Raw genomic sequence first — 7,267 nt, 5'->3', positions numbered from 1 at the left:
GACTACCATATTATCTGTACCATAAAACAATGTTTTAAAAAACTCAGTGATATATGGAATTGTTTTAAAGTACAGTTGTCATCAAGCAGATGATGGTGACCCAAAATGACATAGAGTAGAACTATGTTCCACAGGGTTTTCAAGACTGTGACCTTTCAGAATCAGATCTTCGGGCCTATTTTTTTAGGCATATCTAGGTGAGTTCTTGCCAGCAGCCTCTTGGATAATAGTTAAGTGTTTCACTGTTTGCACCTCTAGGACTCCATATCTACTCTTGGTCTTCCCTCTTTCCACACCACTAGTCTTCTGACTCTTCATCTCCTTCTCACAGTCACTTCTCCTAGTCGGTGTCCAGACCTCCATTCCTGCTTCCTATTTCTCCTGCAGGTGAAGGATGACAGAACAGTTAGAAAATCACAGCTGTAATTCAGGCTTGAGATCCCATAAGATTTACCATCTTAGAAACTCTAGGAAGCAGCTCTACTCTGAACCACAGAGTTACTATGAGTCGGATTTTACTCCATGATAATGGGTCTGTTTTTAGGTTTTGCTTTGGAGTGCTGGGCCAAATAAGAGAGCCAAAATAGAGGAGCAGAGAAAATATGGGGTCAGTATCAGGAGGAGAGGTAGGGAACAGTCAGAGGGCACATCATACAGGACCAGGTAAACATGGTGCTTGGGATTATACTCTGAATAAAATATCAACAGGATTTTGGGGGAAAGTGAGTCATGTGTGCAATGAGGAAAGACAAACAAGGCAAGCAGACTGTGATGTTAATATGAAAAAAATTTTAAAACATGGCTATCCAGGCATATTTTTATAATAAAGGGAGAAATCAGCCCTACCAGATATACAGCCACAAGAAATCAAACCATGTCATATTACATATTACCTCTGTGTTATTGTTGTTAAGTGCCGTTGAGTTGATTCCAACTCATAGCACCCCTATGTACAGTTTCCAAAGAGTGTCTAGTGAGTTTGAACCACCAACATTGTGCTTCAAACAGACTTTGCAGCTAGAGACCTCTATAAAGTGTGGAAAAGCAAAGATGTCATTTTGAGGATGAATGTCCCATGGTATTTTCAATCACGTCACATAAATGCAAAAGTTGGACAATGAAAAAGACCAACTGAAGAAGAAATGATCCAGTTGAATTATAGTGTTGGCAAAGAATATTAAATATATTATGAACTGCCAAAGAACAAACAAATCAATTTTGGAAGAAGTACAACTAGAATGTTCCTTAGAGCTTCCTCTCGCATACTTTGGACATGTTATCAGGAGAGAGTAGTTCCTGGAGAAGACTAGTATATTTGGCAAAGTAGAGGGTCAGCCCAAATGAGGAAGACCCTTAATGAGATAGATTGACACAGTAGCTACCACAGTAGGCTTAAACAGAGCAGTGATTTTCAGAATGGCACAGGACCAGGCAGTTTTTCCTTCTGTTGTACACACGGCTGCTATGAGTCAGAACTGACTGGACAGCAAGTAACAGCAAATAAACACACTGATCAAGATATCAAGCCTGAAAATCCAGAAATAGGCCTAAACTTATTTTTCAAATTTAGTCTACCATACAGGCATTTCAAATCACAAGGAAAAAAAAAATTGCAATTCCTATCGTATCATTAAAACATAAAGAAACACCAAAGAAAAACTGGTTGGATGTATTAATTGCTAACAGAAAAGGAAATCCGACTGCCTCTTAATTATGAAAAGACATTTAAAAAAATAATAACATATGGAGATACCATTTTTTAATCTACCAGATTGGCAAAAATCAAAACACTGGGTGACACACTACATTGGTGTGTTTGCTAGTCATTTGTTTATTTTGGTCTCAGTTCTTCCCCAAGCCTTTTCTGCTCTGCTACCTTTACCATCTACCCTATCACCAAGAAGCATTTGGCAGAATGACATTCTGAAGGCTCAGTCATGGTCCAGCTCAGAGTGCAAACCCTGTAAAGTCGGGATGCTGTCTTAGTAAAATGTATTATATCCTTTTAACAGGAACTAACATATGATACTGTTTCTCCAATGGCCAGGTTACACAAGCTCGGGAGCAGAAGAGCTAGAAGAATGACTCTTTTCACAGAAGACCCACTCACAGAAGTTTTGCATGCAGCCCTGTAACCTTGAGATTTGCTGTATTCCAAGGACTTATACCCAGGAGAGGAATTCTTCCATCAGGGATGTAGTGGTGCTGTCACAGAACTGGAAGTGGACAGCTAGCTGGGTACTTTGGTCCCCTCATACCAACAGGTAAAGAATCCTAAACAGCAAAATGCTACAGAAAGCCAATGTAATGTGGAACAGAAATTGAAGAAGAAAATGATAAATGTCTACTACAGCTTTATGGCCCATTACAAGCATGAAGACCAGAAAACTTCGCCTACATTTATAAATATATGTATATGTGTATGCTTTCTTTTCCTGTCCTACTCCCTGACTTATTTTGTATGTGGGATACTGATGATACTTAAGTTGACACTCAGAAGAACCACATGCAGACCTGAAGAGGACTGTCCATCATCCCAGACTAAGATGCATGCAGTTGAGTGATGAAACTTTATATGTCTTCATGTGGGGGGAATGGTTCAAGTGTCTGATTTTGTACAAAAGACAGTTGTATTCTGTCAAACAGAATTACAAACTTGTGTGGGAGAGCATGGAACTGAGTAGCAAAGTGTGGCCTGTGTGATTCATTTGTTCTCATACCTATTGCTTCTGCCCCATCTCTGTCTCATATCTATCCTCTTCTGACGGGGTCTGTATCATAGGGAAATGCATTTCCCAAAGCTTTCTTGCTGAATTCAGGTAGTTTCCAGAAAAAGACAGGGAGAAACCAGAATATGTCTTCCTCTTCCTCTCTGCCTCAAGGGACATATTTTGTCAACAACTGTTTCTTCTCCAATTCCTTCTCACATCCACACCTCCATGATCCCAACTCTACCCAGGCAGGCCTACTATGGTAACTACTTCCTGACTTGCTCCGGATGGCCCTGGCAAGTGGAATTCAGTAAGTATCCTTTTGACTCTCCAGTCCTGGGTGGAAACAACTTTCCGCCATTGCTATTCCCTAGGTTGCCTCACTATCCCATGTTCAATATCTCTAGCTCTTCCATAACCTGGGTAATCAGTTCTCTACTTTAAATCGCTGTTTAAAATACCTAGAGATATTTCTTTTTTTTTCTTCTTTAGCTGATAAAGTGCAAAAACAAGTAGGTGGAAGTATGAATTCATCTGTACTTTGTTGGTGGGAGTGTAAACTGGCAAAGTTCTATGACAGTTAATTAGGTTATATCTATATCTCTATCAAAAGGAGCTCTGGTAGCATAGTGGCTTTCTGCTCCCATAAAGATTTACAGCCTTGGAAACCCTGTACAGGGTCGCTATGGGTCAGAACTGACTTGACAGCACTTAACAACAACATATCTCTATCAAAATTACAAAAAGCACATGCCCTTTGTCCCAGCAATTCCACTTCTAGAAATTTATTCTATAACTATACTCATATTTGCAAATATTTAAATAATGTTGTTGTGTTAAGTGCCCTCAAGTAGGTTCCGACCCATAGCAACCCTGTATAGGGTTTCCAAGGAGCTGCTGGTGAGCTTGAACCGCCAAACTTGTGGATCAAACAAACTTTGCAGTCCAGCACATTAACCCACAGCACCACACTAGGACTCAAATGTTAGGACAAGATTATTCATTGAGTGTTATTTGTAAAAATAAAAGATTGGAAATTACCTAAAACCCCACTAGTGGTAGATGCATTAAATAGATTAGGGTACATTCATAAAATAAACTAATATGCAGTCATTCAAAAGAATGAGGAAGTTCTTTGTGTACAGTCAAGGATAAATGCCTAAAAAATGGAGACAGCAAGAACAAAACAGTATATACAGTGCCTTATAAGAGGAATCAATGTGCAGAACATATTTACTTATCCTCACAACCATTATCTCTGATAAGAAACTGGTGATATTATTCATCTCTGAACAGAGACTGGAAATATCAGAAAAAGCGGTCAGAGAAAAAAAATTCAACTGTTTACTCATTAATAACTTACAGTATGCCCCCATCCTCTGCCCTTGAGTCTATTCAGGCTCCTAGTAGCTCTCTATAGGACAAACGAAGAGCTGCTCCATCAGATTTCCAAGACTGAAAATATTTTTGAGAGCAGACAGTCTCATCTTTCTCCTGCAGAATGGCTGGTGAGTTTGATCCACTGAACCTGTAATTTACAGTCCAGTGCTTAACCCACTGCATCACCAGGATTCCTTGCAATATACCAAAATCCACTGCCATCAAATCAATGCAGACTCATAGCAACCCTGTGCAGGGTTTCCAACGCAATAAATCTTTACAGGAGTGGAAAACCTTGTCTTTTCTCCTGCTGAGCAGCTGATGGACTTGAACTACCGACATTGTGGTTAGCAGTCCAGTGCTTATCTTACAGTGGCAACAGGGCTCCTTTGTGATATACAGACTCATTAAAAATCTCCAATATGTCCATGAAGCAGCAGTCAAAAAATCTAATAACGCATTGCATAGGGCAAATTTGCTACAAAAAAATAAACAAAACCTCCTAAAGTTTTTAAAAGCAAAGATAACACTTTGAAGTAAAGTATCCCTGACCCAAGACATGGTATTTTCAATTGCTTTCTATGCATATAAAAGCTGGACAGTGAATGATAAAGACTGAAGAAGAATAGTATTTGAATTATTGTTGTTGTTGTTAAGTTCTCTTGAGTCGGTTCTTACCCATAGCAACCCTGTATAGGATTTCTGAGGAGCGGTTGGTGAGTTTGAACCATCAATCTTGCAGTTTGAACTGACTTTGCAATCCAGCATGTTAGCCCACAGTGCCACACCAGGACTCCAGTTGAATTATGGTACTGGCAAAAAAATATATTGAACATAGCATGGGCTGTCAGAAGAATGAGCAAATCTGTCTTTAAAGAAATATATCCAGAATGCTCCATAGAAGCAAGGATAGTGAGACTTCATTTCACATACGTTGGACATGTTATCAGGAAGGATCAGTTCCTATAGAAGGGCATCATGCCTGATAACATAGTTGTTGTTGTTAAGTGCCATCAAGTTGGTTCTGACTCATAGCGACTGGTGAGATTGAGCTGCCAACCTTGCAGTTCAAACTGACCTTACAGTGCAGTGCATTAACTCGCAGTGCCACACCAGGACTCCAATAAAGTAGAGGGTCAGTAAAAAAGAGGGAGACCCTCAACAAGATATATTGACACACTGAATGCAACAATTGGCTCAAACAGCAACAATTGCGAGGATGGCATAGAACCAAACAGTGTTCTATTCTGTTGTGTTTGGGTCTCTATAAATTAGAACCTACTCAAAGGCACCTAACAATATCTCTTTAATGTCTTTAGGATTTGTTAATATGCAAGTGATTATATATTTCAGGAATTCACTTTTAAATTTTAAAATGTAGCTCTATTTTGCTTATAATAGACACGTCTATTCAGCCTATCTTCTCCAGCAATGAAACTATTGCTCTCTCTTGACACAACTAAGTTTATACTGGTTCTCTGGTTTTCAAAACTAAGCCACATACTGAATATGGATTATACACAAGTTATAAAATTGTAATGAAAGTAGGCTGTATATCTCTGAGATAAAAACAGATGAAATGGGGTAGGTGCATGACCATGGAGACCTGACTGTACTGTCAATTGGTCATTTGCACCCAACACAGACCTCTCCACCCTTCACTGCCTTGCCCTGGGTCCTTGTGAGGCTGCCCCATACAGTACCAGGGACTAGACCCAATGGCTTCCTTTGGTTTTGACCATTGGGAAGTAACAACAAAAGAAAGTATGACAAAATAAATACATATTTCCACACTCCCTCCCTCTTTGGCACACTTCTATTGAGGGCTACATTATAGTCTATGACTATCATTCTTACAAAGCAGACCCCCTCCCTCAGTTGCAGGTCTCATCTGGACTCATTATCACCATCTCTTATGCTTGCCTCTAAATATGGAATTGCATTGTTGTTGTTGTTGTTGTTGTTGTTGTTAAGTGCCGTCGAGTCAATTCTGAGCCATAGCAACCCTGTATATGATTTCCAAGGAACAACTGGTGAGCTTGAACTGCCAACCTTGCAGTTCAAATGGCTTTGCAGTCTGGTGCATTAGAAGGGTAAAATGAGACTTTGCCAAATGAGTGCTGAGGCAATTGGTGATCTTTATGAAAAATGCAATAAAATTAGATCCCTCAATTATACCACACACAAACATCAATTCCTATTTGACAGAGGGTATTTGTACATGGCTATTTGCCTTTTCTGAAAACACACCTGTGAATGTGGTGGAAGATCCAAGGGGCAAAATAATGAAATTTCTTAGATATTATCAAACATCTTAAGGCAATGAGTTGCTGGGCTTGGAGGCTCAGGACCATAGTTTCCATGGACATAGTAAATTGGCATAACAAAATCCACAAAGACAATGTTCTACATCTTACTTTGGTGAGAAGAAGCTGGGATCTTAAAAGCTCATGAGCCTGCGTGGCCATCAAAGGTACAACTATTGGTCTCCCCCTGTATGGAAGAAAGGAGAGTGATGAAATTTGAAGATGCTTGGAATCAACTAGTTCAATGGAGCACGTGCACATCAGTCACCATGACTCTGAGACCAGAAGAACTAGATGGTGTCCGACTACCACTATCAATTGCTCTGAAAGGGATAACATTAAAAGGTCCCAGATAGAATGGGAGAAAATGTGGGATAAAAGTCAAATTATTTTTTAAAAGATTAGGTGTACTAGTCAGAAAGACTATGGCCCTTGGCCACCCTTCAGGTCTGGAATGGAACTCCTGTTGACTCATGTCACTATGAGTACCCATAGCAGGTCACCCACTTCTCCTCATTTTGCTGGTAAGTTCATCACATCTTCTTTTGGTTTCAACAAAAACATTGGTTTTATTCTCCTTCTCACTCATGATCTCTGCACCTGTTTTCCATCCTTCTCCACAGTATGTACATCATCCACAATCTGAAGAATATTATGGTGTACACTCAGTTCCACTGCACCAGTGTCTATATGAATGTAATCTTTCTGGAAGTCTTCAGCATGTTATCTAACTTCTTTTGGTCAAAACACATTCCACATTAAGGTTTGCCTATCAGGTCTTATCTGATCCTCAATCTTTCTTATTTGGCGTTCAAAGCCTATATCAAACATTCTATCTGCTTCACCAAAGACACTGTAGGTTGTTCTTCT

The 7,267-nt window shown here is 39.6% G+C and overlaps 1 pseudogene; it reads right to left on the bottom strand.

Annotated features, from left to right (window-relative positions):
* The window catches only part of LOC102827327, a 20,594-nt pseudogene that overhangs the window by 11,935 nt on the left and 1,392 nt on the right, over nucleotides 1-7,267 (bottom strand).

Source organism: Chrysochloris asiatica, unplaced genomic scaffold (genome assembly GCF_000296735.1).
Source record: "Chrysochloris asiatica unplaced genomic scaffold, ChrAsi1.0 scaffold00011, whole genome shotgun sequence".
Classification (NCBI taxonomy): domain Eukaryota; kingdom Metazoa; phylum Chordata; class Mammalia; order Afrosoricida; family Chrysochloridae; genus Chrysochloris; species Chrysochloris asiatica.
The sequence above is the reverse complement of the archived record's forward strand: the minus strand, read 5'-3'. Positions and strand labels throughout refer to the sequence as shown.